The 14,239-nt window shown below is 36.4% G+C and overlaps 1 pseudogene; it reads right to left on the bottom strand.

Annotated features, from left to right (window-relative positions):
• Positions 1 to 1,271: 1,271 nt before the first annotated feature.
• Positions 1,272 to 3,445, bottom strand: LOC142840948 (heat shock protein HSP 90-alpha pseudogene; annotated as a pseudogene).
• Between the last annotated feature and the right edge of the window lie 10,794 nt (positions 3,446 to 14,239).

The following is a 14,239-nucleotide window of genomic DNA, read 5'->3' as shown; positions in this document are numbered from 1 at the left end:
AGCTTGCTGTGAGATTGTGTCTCCTAGAAATGCCAGAAGCTATACCTGTTAAAGCTTACTAACATGGTTGCCTAAACATGGCCTGAACAAGGACAGCACCAATAGATTGCTAATGAGAGTTCTATGGTAAGCTCAGGAGGTCTCAACCCTAGACAAAGAACTGCAAGAAACTAAGTGCCTATAGAAGAAGAAATAGTCTTCCCCAGGGAAGATTACACCAATTGGTTATCTAATACTAAAGAATTAGCATGGAAAACTTATACAAATATCATCATTTAGACTGAGAAGGTTGTATTTAGGAATATCTAACTCCATATAGCTAGGAATATCTGCATGTAGATGGGATAGGTAGGTAGGTAAGTGGATGGATGGATGGATGGATGGATGGATGGACAGATGAAATTTTTAAAAAGAGATCATGAATTTGAAAGAGCAAATTGGGAGCATATGGGAAGTTTGGAGGGAGGAACAGAAAGGGGGTGATGTATTATAATCTCAAAAAATAAAGAAAACTATTTTTTCTCATGTAGATGATATATCACATTTTCCTTTGTCTCAGGTCACAGATATTTTCATGTTACTAAACTACATGCTTTCAATTTAGCATAGAATACCACAAAATGCTTCATTTTTTTCATAGCCATTGTTCTACTCACCCAACCCCTACTGTGAACTTGTTTTTTTTTTTTAATCTCATCTGCTTTACCTTTTAAAGTAGAATGCGGTTGGGCATTGCACTTCCATTCACAAGCCTTGTTGTGTTACAAGACTAAGTGAAGCTTAAGGTTTTGCTCTCCATACCTTACTTGAGAAAACAAGCCAAGTGAGGAATTTCTGTCAAGCTGCTTCAGCTTGTGATTTTTTTTTATTTATAGGACTAGTATATACAGAATTTATTACTGGGAATGAAAAATTTGGAAAGTAGATTCTATAAAGTGACTTTAAATCATCCATTTTTCCTTTTAAACATGAAGATATATACTTCAGTAGCAAACAATTTGCACTACTAAGGAATTAAGCTATGTAGCTAAACACTTCAGACCACATGATTAACAATAGGTTACATTTTCAACAAACCTTCTACCAGTCTGTAGAAACAAGCATACAGTATCACAGTATCCTAAGTAGAAAAAAAAATTATCTTCCACATAGTTTTCCTGCCAGGTAAATAACTTTAAATGCTAACAAAAGTAAACAAAAAAATACCCTGAAAAATATGTTATCAGAAGGAACTAAGGTAAGCGTTAAACATGTGGTTCTTCTAGTGAAGTTTAGTTTACTTCTTCCACATGTGATGTGTCATCTTCTCCTTCCAGGGACATCATTTCTTCAGCTACAGTGCACTGGCAGCATTTATCTGCAGTAGGCTCATCCTCATCAATACCTAGACAAAGCTTGATCAGCCTTTTCATCCTATTAGCACGTCTTCCAGACTGAAGCCAGAAGCCAGAAGTGCAGTTTCATACACAAGATAATCAGATCCTTCACAGACTTGTCATTCTTTGCTTTTTGCCTTGAGGTTTCGATAATTGAGTGGTCAGTGTTTATCTCCAGGTGTTTCTTGGCTGCCATGTAAACAATTGCTGTGTAGTCTCTGAGGGCTTGAGCTTTGATGATCCTCTCCATGTTTGCTGTGGATGCATGTGCTCTAGTGAAAAGGCAGTATGGGGTTGCCACCAATTGGTTTGAGACAACCTCCTTTTCAAACTTTTTCTCACAGATAACTTTCATCACACTGCAGAGCTTTTCAAACCTTGCTTTTCTCAATGTTTCTTTTTCTCCTCTTCATCTTCTGGAAGTTCCAGTCTTTTGGCAATTGACACTAAGGTTTTTTTCCTCAAATTCCTTCAGCTGTTGCACACAATACTCACCAATGGGCTCAGTCATAGAGATCACTCCTAAGCCAGGATTTCAGAGATGTTCCACAAAGGCTGAGTTAGCTATTTGGTGCTAGGTTTAACTTTTGATGAGAAATAAATGTGTTTCTGGTTTTCCTTCATTCTGGTGCAACACTCCTTGAGAGAACCCATCTCATCCCCAGAAAAAGATGTGAGTACCACAAGAGCTCTGTAAGTTTTTTTTTCTGATTTTGAGAGTCATAATGAATTCTAAGCTTTGTATTTTTTGAGGACTGTCCATAAAACTTTTTGTGGCACTCTTTCTTCTGCCAGTTCAGTGACAAGTTCTAAGCATTTCTTAATGAAATTATTTTGATAACCTTCAAATTTTTGCTTTCCTGCAATATTTCAAGGAAAATATTTAGAGGGAGAGCCTTGGAATATACCACCCCTCTAATAAAATGCAGATACTCATGAATGAACTCCTCATAGCTATTCATGATGAAACCTCTGCATACGTACAACTTGATATCTTTTTATTTCTGTTTTCAAACAGACAAAAAGAATCATGTCTTGGACATAGAACTTAAAATTCCTATTGTCCTTCAATAAAAAAAAATGTTTTACTGCCAAATGTTTTCCCCAATTATTGGTTAAGGGCTTGTATAACTCTCCATATTCTTTATTAGTAATGTCATCAGGATTTCTGTTCCAAATAGACTGTTTTGTTGAGTACTTGATCAGTAGTTGTTGTTTGTGAAAGTCCTTCTCCGTCTTTACCTCTTGCTCTCTTTCTCCTCCTCCTTCCTTCCTCCTCCTTCTGAACCAACATCATCTATTTCACACTTGTCATTATATTCCTTCTATTTTTTATTTCCTATTTGTCTTTATCTTTCTTTTCTTCAGTTTCATCATCATTGACTTCCCTATGATGCTCCTTCTTTACAAAGAGCAATGGGATAAAGAATGTTTCTTCACAATCTCCTTTATTTCCCTTTCTTCCAAATAGTCAGTTTAGCCTTCTTTAAGGTATAAGATAACTTTTGCTCCATGACCCATTGGTTCGTCTGTGTTAGTTTGCACTCTGAATGATCCCCCTGCCAAGGATTCTTAGGTATACTGTTCACCATTATTATGCTTGGTGATGATAATTATTTTTTAACCAACCAAATATGTAAAGTAAAAATCAACCCAAAATTGTCAGTCACAAAGTTATATTCACCAGCTTGCTAAGTATCCATGAAGGCTTTGATACTAGACTTGGCAATAGTGTTAGATTTATTGATCAAGCCAGTTTTAATTATTCCAATTCCAGTATCTACAATTGTTAAGTGTTCAGTCAGGAGTTTGCTGGAAATGAGATTAATCTGGAGCTCCTTCATAGAGTCTGGTTATCGGGGATCTGTCAAACTCTCATATCTCATCTTTTTCAGAGCACCTGATTAACTTGAAATGAGCACCTTCAGAAAGATCTCTTCATTCAAATAGAAAGTATTGATGGTTAAGGACATTAACCAGGCAATTTCTGTCTGAAAGACAAAATTTTCAACCTCTTCTTTCTCCACTGGGTTTATGTTTTGGTCTTGGGTATATGTTTCCTCAGGCATCTTTGCAGAGTAACGACCACACATGAAATAACACTAAAACTACTTCCCACTGTCAAATCTTAGAGTAGCCCAAATCTCCTTGCAAATATTCAGTAAGACCCCTTTAATAGATTTGCAAGTTTGTGGGGTTTCCACTTTTTTCTATTTCTCACACAGTTGGTAATTCTGCAATCACTGTCTTATCTGTTCCAAACATCTCTGATCATTTTACTGTCTTACCCAGAATATTACTATAGCTTCCTATCCCAAATAGGATAAAATAAGAACACCATGTTGTTACATGTTAAATATTTAGTTAGCCATCACTTTCTAATTTTTCAATTTTATCTCTAATCTCTTGTTTTAGCAAAACTTGATTTCTAAGATAAACTAAGCTTTTGCATAATTATAATCTCAGGATAGCCTTTTTTAACCTAGGAAGGCTGTCTGGGGAAAATAAATAAATAGATATTTGTAATTTCTCCAAGGTAATACATGCTTCTACCTCAAAATGAATGAATAAACCAATAAATAAAGCCAAAAAAGCCACTGTATTATATTCATTTATTTTTTTTCATGTAATTAACTTCTTTTTTGTTGCCATTTTGGACATTGACTGTCACTGTAATTCAAGCTAGCCTAGAACTCACACTGTTTCTCAGGCTGGCTTATAAGTCATGGTAATTCTATCCCAGGTTCTCAAGTATTGAGATTATAAGCAAGATGTATCACTGCATTTTTTTTTGCCATCACTTTTGCTTGAAACCATCACCAGCACTGACTATGATCTCAGTTCTGTTAAGAGTAAAATTAGAAGTTCTCTTCTTCTAAAAGGCAGGCTTCAAGGAGCTGCTGTACCTGGTACACTTGGTCACCCTTATTTATTCTCTTGCTCTTCAAGTAAATAGACAAAAATGTTATCTGTTCTTTCATTAATATTAATGTAATTCGTGGAATCAAACTAAAATAGTAAAGTAAAACCAATTCAACAAAAGACATATTGTGAAGTTAGTGACAATTCCCGGCTACAGTGATGATTGTACAGGGCAGTAAAAGTTTATCTACTAGAGCCTCCTAAACCTAAAAGGAAAGCTTTATCCACCTAATCACAGAAATTTTAGGAGACTTGAACTTTCTAATTAACCAATAAATTTGCATTTCTTCTTAAATAATATTTTAAATTATAGAAATATAGATTATAATCTACTTGCTATTCTCATTTTACAGATTAGGAGGCTGAGGTTATTAGATGTTCAGAAAGATTTTTGAGAAGGTCATGTTGTGCAGCCCATTAGCAGCACAGCAAAGAGAAAAACAAGTCTCGAGTTTTCCTCTCTATTATGGTTTCCATGACATCTCAAGGCCTTACAGCCACCACTAATGATATCCTCTATCTAGTGAATCTCAGACTAGAAAGGTCTCTGTAGACAAATCATTCAGAAGGAAATACTCTTTCTCTGATAAAGCCTGCAGATCACACTATGCTCTGAAGAGAATCCAAATAACACAAGTATTTATATAGTCAGAAATAAAGTTCTAAATAAAGTCTATTCTAATTCCTTATATTCATACAGGGAACATGAGGATCAGAGGTGGAAGAAGTAGTTTTCTCAAAGTCTCATTATAACTTGAAAGACAACTCTAAATTATTAGTGAGTTCTTGTAACTCTCAAACTTAAACACCATTCATTAATCTCATTTCTCATTGTTTAAGTTAGGGTTTCTATTTCTGTGAAGAGACGCCATGACCATGGCAAATCAAATAAACAAAATCATTTAATTGTGGTGGCTTACAGTTCATAGCTTAGTTCAGAGCTTTAGTACGTTATCATCATGGTGTAAGCATTGTGGTGTGCTGGCAGACATGGTGCTGGAGGAACTGAGAATTCTACAGCTTGATCTGAAGACAACACGAAGTGGATTGACACTGCGAATAGCCTGAGCATAGGAGACCTCAAAGTCCACCCCCACAGTGACACACTCCTCCAATAAAGCCATCATACCTACTTCAACAAAGCAACACCTTCTAATAGTGTTGCTCCCTATGAGCTTATGGGGACCAATTACATTCAAACTGCCACAATCACCAAGCCAAAATTTTAAGCCCATGTTGCCCATGGATTATAGTCAGCTATCAATACATGAGTGCTTCATTTGCACAACCTGTTCCTTTTTTTTATTGAAAAAATTTCCACCTCCTCCCAGCCTCCCATTCCCCCCACTCCTCTCCCCCTCCCCCACTCCTCTCCCCTTCCCCCGACTCCTCTCCCCCTCCCCCCACTCCTCTCTCCTTCCCTCTCCAGTCCAAAGAGCGGACAGGATTCCCTGCCCTGTGGGCAGTCCGAGGTCCTCCTCCCTCCATCCAGGTCTAGGAAGGTGAGCATCCAAACTTGCTAGGCTCCCACAAAGTCAGTACATACATAGGATCAAAACCCAGTGCCATCGTCCTTGGATTCTCTTCAGCCCTCATTGTCTGCCATTTTCAGAGAGTCCGGTTTTATCCCATGCTTTTTCAGTCCGAGTCCAGCTGGCCTTGGTGAGCTCCCAATAGATCAGCCCCACTGTCTCAGTGTGTGGGTGCACCCCTCGTGGTCCTGACTTCCTTGCTCATGTTCTCCCTTTTTCTGCTCCTCATTTGAACCTTGGGAGCTCAGTACAGTGCTCCAGTGTGGGTCTCTGTCTCTATCTCCATCCATCACCAGATGAAGGTTCTATGGTGATATGAAAGATATTCATCAGTATGGCTATAGGATAGGGCCATTTCAGGTTCCCTCTCCTCAGCTGCCCAAGGAACTAACTGGGGACATCTCTCTGGACACCTGGGAGTCCTTTTAGGGTCAAGTCTCTTGCCAACCCTAAGATGGCTCCCTTAATTAAGAAATATACTTCCCTGCTCCCATATCCACCCTTCTTTTATCCCAACCATCCCATTCCCCCAAGTTCCCCCATCCTCCTCTTCTCACTTTTCTCTCCCCATCTCCCCTTACCCCCATCCCACCCCACCCCCAAGTTCCCAATTTTTGCCCGGCAATTTTGTATATTTCCAATATCCAGGAGGATAATTATATGTTTTTCTTTGGATTCACCTTCTTATTTAGCTTCTCTAGGATCACAAATTATAGGCTCAATGTCCTTTATTTATGGCTAGAAACCAACTATGATTGAGTACATCCCATGTTCATCTTTTTGGGTCTGGGTTACCTCACTCAGGATAGTGTTTTCTATTTCCATATATTTGCAAGCAAAATTCAAGATGTAATTGTTTTTTACAGCAGAGTAGTACTCTAATATGTATATATTCCACACTTTCTTTATCCATTCTTCCATTGAAGGGCATCTAGGTGGTTTCCAGGTTCTGGCTATTACAAATAATGCTGCTATGAACATAGCTGAACAAATGCTCTTGTAATATGATAGGTCATCTCCTGAGTATATTCCCAAGAGTGGTAATGCTGGGTCCTGGGGTAGGTTGATCCCGATTTTCCTGAGAAATCACCACACTGCTTTCCAAAGTGGTTGCACAAGTTTGCATTCCCACCAGCAATGGATGAGTGTACCCCTTACTCCACAGCCTCTCCAGCAAAGGCTATCATTGGTGTTTTTGATTTTAGCCATTCTGACAGGTGTAAGATGGTATCTCAGAGTTGTTTTGATTTGCATTTCCCTGATTGCTAAGGAGGTTGAGCATGACCTTAAGTGTCTTTTGGCCCTTTGAACTTCTTCTGTTGAGAATTCTCTGTTCAGTTCAGTGCCCCATTTTTTAATTGGGTTAATTAGCATTTTAAAGACTAGTTTCTTGTGTTTGTTATGTACTTTGGAGATCAGACCTTTGTCTGTTGCGGGGTTGGTGAAGATCTTCTCCCAGTCAGTAGGTTGCCTTTGTGTCTTAGTGACAGTGTCCTTTGCTTTACAGAAGCTTCTCAGTTTTAGTAGGTCCCATTTATTCAATGTTGCCCTTAATGTCTGTGCTGCTGGGGTTATACATAGGAAGTGATCCCCTGTTCCCATATGTTGTAGAGTACTTCCCACTTTCTCTTCTATTAGGTTCAGTGTGTTCAGATTGATATTGAGGTCTTTGATCCATTTGGACTTGAGTTTTGTGCATGGTGATAGATATGGATCTATATTCATAATGTATACCTTAGATCTATCTCTCTAAAACATCAGTTTAAGACAAATGATTCAATATTTAATTTTTCCTAAAGATTGGGTTTAGTAGTAAAATCGTATGGGTTTTCAATTTACCATTATTGCCTAATAGCCTCATGACCTTGGACCTGTTAATCCATCTTTCTTACCTCAGTTTTCTCATATTTAAATGTTAATAAGTACTAAATCTGGGGATATATCAATAGCATAGCATTTACTTAGTGTGCATGTGATCTTGAGTTCTATCAGAATCATTGCAAAATAGATTAAAAAGTGCTGTCTTATAAATATTTGGTTATTCTGTGTATTAATGGCATATAATACTAACCGATGCCAACCAGTACTGACCAGTGGCAGAATTATTGCCAACAGATGTTGGTTTCTATATAACCATACCATTTTGTATTCATAAAGATTCTGTTGCTTTCTACATGGGATAAAACCGGACTCGCTGAACATAGCAGACAATGAGGACTACTGAGAACTCAAGAACAATGGCAATGGGTTTTTGATCCTACTGCACGTACTGGCTTTGTGGGAGCCTAGGCAGTCTGGATGCTCACCTTACTAGACCTGGATGGAGGTGGAAGGTCCTTGGACTTCCCACAGGGCAGGGAACCCTGATTGCTCTTCAGGCTGATGAGGGAGGGGGACTTGATCAGGGGAGGTGGAGGGAAATGGGAGGTGGTGGCAGGGAGGAGGCAGAAATCTTTAATAAATATAAATAAATAAATAAATAAATAAATAAATAAATAAATAAGAATTAAAACTCAGAAAGACATAATGATTTGAGTTTTAATTTAGGCACAGGCCTGCTAAGGATATAATATCTGTCATCCTAAGGTTTATGAGAATCCATGCACATGAAAGTTATTCTTCAGTTACTTTCCATTTTCCTTTGGCTCCTGAATACCATCTCTACATATTGAGTACCACAATATCTCTGGAATCACAACCCAAAATTGTTTTATTTGACAAAACCAATTTTTATATTTGGAGACAAAATACATAGTTTTATTCTATGTTATACACTATATAAGGAGTTAATGAATTTAATTAATGTAAATATCACACCACCAATATCATTTTGTTTATTAGAACATTAAAATATGAGGGTTTTATAATTTTGAAATATGTACTACCTTATAAATAATGGTTTTCACATAGTGCAATATGTCATTAAAGTTTCCCTGCAGTCTAATCTCCTTCACTCAGCCTTTCTTTTTTTCTCCAGGTAGCAACAATAACTTCCACTATTCTGTTTAAATGAAAATAAGTTCTGAAGATTTCCTTGAGAAAATGTATCATTTGTCTTACTGTGCCTTTTAATTTTACTTAATGTAATTTCTTTTATTTCTATCCACGTTGTATTAGTTATACAATTTCCCTTCCTTTCAAAACCATATAGTATTTTAACTACATAGAAGAGAACTCCATATGAATACTTCATTAATCCTTCAAGATAATATAATCAAAACCCAAAGTAACTCACCATCTTCTTCTCCATCCCAAATCTACCATCATTAAATGTTTTCTTTTTCTATATTAGGTGGGATTCTCTAGAGAAATAGATTTGATAAAATGGGCATATATTAATGGGAATTTATTGAAATAGATTTGATAAAATGGGCATATATTAATGGGTATTTATTGAACCGCTTATTGTGAAAGCCAAAGTTACATTTTAAGCTTTAAATACTATGCCTTAGAGATCCAGGACACAAAAATACCTCTTATCTGCGAGCTTCTTACCCAAGGACAGATAGTTCCTAAAATGCTGAAGGCTATTATTTAGAGGAGATAATAAGTCACACGAGTTTCATTCTCCGAAACTCGTTTGTTTGATCCTTGTGCACAAATGCTTGATCACATGTGGGTAGGAGGTCCACAGGCTAAAGGTACTCCAGGATGCATGTTGCCCTTGATTGGACCTGATGGGAAATACAATCAATTATTAGGTTTTTTTCTTAAGTTGCTACAAACAAGTTAGACAAAAACCATATATAAACTGACTAAAGGATGAAGAGAAAATATCCACATTAATAAAATCAGTAATAAAAGGGGAAATAACAACAGACACATAGAAAACCAAATAATCATAAGGACATACTTTAAAAAACCGGTACTTGACCAAATTGGAAAATATAAGTGAAATGAATAATTTTGAAGGTATCAAATTTGATAGGTACCACATACCACAGTTAAATCAAGATCAGAGAAAAAAAATGAATGGACCTATAATCTCTAGTGAAATAGAAATTCTACCAGGCATTCAGAGGAGTTAACATCAATACTCCTAAAATCATTCCAAAATAGAAATAGAAGGAACATTGTCCAACTCATTTTATGAGGGCACAGTTATCTTGATACCCAAACCACAAAAAATTCAACAAAGAAAGATAATTACAGACCAATTTCCCTTATGAATATAGATACAAAAGTACTCAGTGAAAGATTCACAAACAGAATCCAGGAACACATCAAAAAGATCCTCCACCACAGTCAAGCAGGTTTTATTCCAGAGATGTAGGGATGGTTCAACATACAAAAAACAATAAATGTAATCCACCATATAAATAAACAAAATAAAACAACAGCAACAACAAATAATCATGTCATTAGAAGCTGAAAAAAACTTTGACAAAATACAACACCCCTTCATGATAAAAGTACTGGAGAGAGGCCAGGCGGTGGTGGCACACGCCTTTAATCCTAGCACTCGGGAGGCAGAGGCAGGTGGATCTCTGCGAGTTCGAGGCCAGCCTGGTCTACAAGAGCTAGTTCCAGGACAGGAACCAAAAGCTAAGGAGAAACCCTGTCTCGAAAATCAAAAAAAAAAAAAAAGTACTGGAGAGATTAGGCATACAGGTGCATATTTAAGCATAGTAAAGGCAATTTACAACAAGCCTATACCCAACATCAAATTAAATGAGAGAATCTCAACGCAATTCCACTAAAATCAGGAACAAGACAATGCTGTACCCTCTCTCTGTATCCACTGAATATAGTACTTGAGGTTTCGGCTAGAGCAGTAGTAAAGCTAAAGGAGATCAAGGGGATACAAATTGGAAAAGACAAAGTAAAAGAAATGTTATTTGCAGATAATATAATACTATGTGTAAGTGATCCCAAAAAATCCAGCTGACAAACACTTTCTGGAGTCCAAAGGCTTAGGTAGCTCCATATATCCAGTTCTTCCATGCATAAACCTGTACAGCTTGTCTCTGATTTTAGTGGAATTGCGTTGAGATTCTAATCTCTCCAGTACTTTTTTTTTGATTTTCGAGACAGGGTTTCTCCTTAGCTTTTGGTTCCTGTCCTGGAACTAGCTCTTGTAGACCAGGCACAGAGTAACCAGATCTGGTTTTACAATACTAAATTCTTGTTTTGCATAAGTGTGGTTCTATCATCCCCTAGCTCTTAAATTTTAGGGGTAAGAAAGTAAGTTATTTTTTTAATTTTATTGTAGCCTACAGTTAAGAGACTAGATTTTAAAGAAACCTTGATATTTTAAAGGCCTAATTTTTTGATGACTGTAAGAATTGAACGGTTGTGCTGTGTTTGATGTAATAATATTTAAATAAGGATAAGAAATTTAAAGTTTACAGTTTCAAGTGTTGTGTTGTAAGTTATCAAGTAGTAGAGGGCTCTCATTAGCTTTAACTGTCATAACACATCCCAGAGTTATCTGAGAAGAGAGTCTCAATTGAGAAACCACCCAAATGAACTTGGCCTGTTGGCATTTCTGTAGAGGATTGTCTTGATTGCTGAGTGAGGTCAGAGTGTCTCGCTGGCTATACAGAGCACCATTCCTTGACAAATAGTCCTGGGCTGTATAAGAAAGCTAGTTAATTATGAACCAAAGAGTGAGTAAGTAATCATTGTTTATTAGTCTCTGCTTTGAATCCCTACTTTCCTCAGGTATAAACTATGACCTTATAAACTATAAGTTGAGTAAATCCTTTGCTCCCTGAATTTGCTTTTGGGCACAGTGTTTAATCAATATATATAAATATCTACAATATATTATAATCTATAAGCCTATAGTTAAAAGCATACTCATAAGTATATATAAGTATGGTCTATGAGTATATAATATATAAGTATAATATATGTAATATCATCTTCATTAAAGTTGAAATTTAGTAGCAAAATACAAAGTATTGGTATTAGACGCATAATTGTTATAGAGAAATCCTAGGATTCAATTCAAGTCCAATTTTACAAAACAGTCCTCTTTTTATTATACTCCCAACTCAAGTGTAGGGAAAGCAAATTATTAGGTGCAAGAACATTGCTAATATTCTTGTTATTAACTCTAATTAAGAATTTATTCACATTCACATTGTTATTTGTTCCTGAACATAAAGATCCCATCCCACAGGATGTACAACAGCAGTGTAAACACTCATAGACTTTAGATTTGTTTAGTATCTGACATAAAATTCATACTTAGTAAATTTCTAGGGAATAAATGAATGAGTGACTTGCTTAACCAAGGACGTTCCTTGTCATTGAAAATGGGAAGAGAGGATGTAGCTTAAGGAATATATACAAATATATGAATATCATATGTGGAGGTGTGCATGGAAGTCAGCAGAGGAAATTGGATTGTCTGGAATTGGAGTCACAAGTTGTTGTAAACTGCTCAATGTGAGTTTTTGAAACTGGATTTGGCTCCTCTAGAAGAGTGGTAACTACTTTTGGCCTCTGAGCCATTTCTCCAGACTCCAGTCATGATGTTTTAATACAGGTACATAGTCTTGTGTAAATAGATGGTTTAAGTGTAATGTATTTATGTCAAATATTCAATCCATCTTGGGAAGATTTTATGCATACTATGATAGAAAGTCCAGTTGTCCTAGTGCCATTTTTAAGAGAATATTTTTTATCCATTGGGTATTCTTGGAAGATTTTTTTACAGATAAGTTGACAATATATACACAGGACTTGTATAAAATATGTGTTTTGTAGTGCCAGGAATTGATCCTAAGAATTCATGCATGCTAGGCAAGCACTACACCACTGATATATGCCTCTGACTCCTTAAAATGTGTTAAGTTATTGAGCTAGGTTGAAATTCCCCAAATATATTCTGATTCTAATATCTGGAGCTTGTGAATATTGTGAACGAGAGCATATGCATGTGATTAACTTAAGGATTTGGAAACTTGGGGATTATTCTAAGATTGGATCCCAAATGACATCCTAAGTATCTTTATAGATGAAGGAAGTATATGATTATTGGATATGTCTTTGAATAGAGAACATAGAAAACCAAGGGATGCAAGGGACTTGTTATATATGCTGGCAAAAGGCAAAAAAAAAAAACATTTTATTTCCCAGATACTCTGTATAATATATAATCTAGTTAGCACCTTAATTTCACCTCTAGGACATTTTATATTGGAGTTTTGACCACCATAATTCTGAAACAATAAAATGTGTGATTTCAATATTAATTATTTATTTTAATTTGATATTATAACCACAGCAAAGTAGTATAGCAATTGAGGATAAACAGGAAAATAATTACTGTAGAATATTGACAACAATTTGATAGGAATAAAGCTGATAAGTATCTAAATTTTGGTTATAGTTGAAGACACTATGGTGACTAGTTGTTGAATTAAGAGCAATAAGAGAAAAAATTTAATTAAAACATTTTAAGCACCTGTAGAGATCATGATACGTTTTGCTAAGCTGGAGATCTCTAGGTGAAAAAAAGACATTAGGATGAAGAGAAGTATCACATTTTAACCATTTTATGTTGAGATGCCTACCAAGTGAAGTTGTAAACCCATGTCTGAAATTCGGGCTAAATAATATGGCTAGTGAATAACCAATATCCCTGCCTGTGATGTTTGGTGAGTAAAAGGGACTTCCATGGTATCCCTTTGGCCAACTATTAAACAAGATATACTATATTCCTGGCACTGACGGTGTTACTTGGTGGCATAAGATATACTTAGTTTATGGTTCTTTCCATTATATGACAATTCCTTTATATTCTTTTCAAGTTTGTATATGTTTTAGGAAACTTGTCCAGTACAGCAGTAGATTTCCATTTGATCTATTCTTTCCTTCTCTCTCACTCTCTTTCTTTCTTTTACTTTTATCTGCATTCATTTTATGTTGAATTTATTCCCACGCCAAAAGTTTCTGTTTCTTCAGGGATATCTTCTATTCTGTGCAACCCCCTTTTCTGGCTTTGGAACAAATTGTTCTTTTTCAGTGGTAAGGGGAGCTCCTGTGTGGGTATTATAGCCATGAGCTCTGTAAGCTTGTCGGTGCATCGTAGGTGTTTTGTTCTCCTGGATATGTTCAATGACTAGAGAACCTACATCTAAACCCTTCAGTTCAGCATTGCTTTCTGCAGTTTTAAGCTTGTGCAGTAAAAATTCAGCACTTTTTTTTTATTGGCTACTGACCTGTGTCCAGCCCCACTGTTTGACCTGGGCGCATTTACTGACTCCACCATTGTACTATCAGAATGGCACACACTGCTTCCTTAAAGTGATATCTTTCAGATACTTGGCTTTTTGGATATGCATACCCTTGATGGCTTGGGCAGTTTTATGGATTTTCTTAAAGCAAACCTGAAGATTTGTATAATTTATTGGGTTTTCTGAATCAGGAGAGTAGTGAACCATCTTCCCAGGTCAC

This window comes from Microtus pennsylvanicus, chromosome X (assembly GCF_037038515.1).
Source record: "Microtus pennsylvanicus isolate mMicPen1 chromosome X, mMicPen1.hap1, whole genome shotgun sequence".
NCBI lineage: Eukaryota > Metazoa > Chordata > Mammalia > Rodentia > Cricetidae > Microtus > Microtus pennsylvanicus.
The sequence above is the reverse complement of the archived record's forward strand: the minus strand, read 5'-3'. Positions and strand labels throughout refer to the sequence as shown.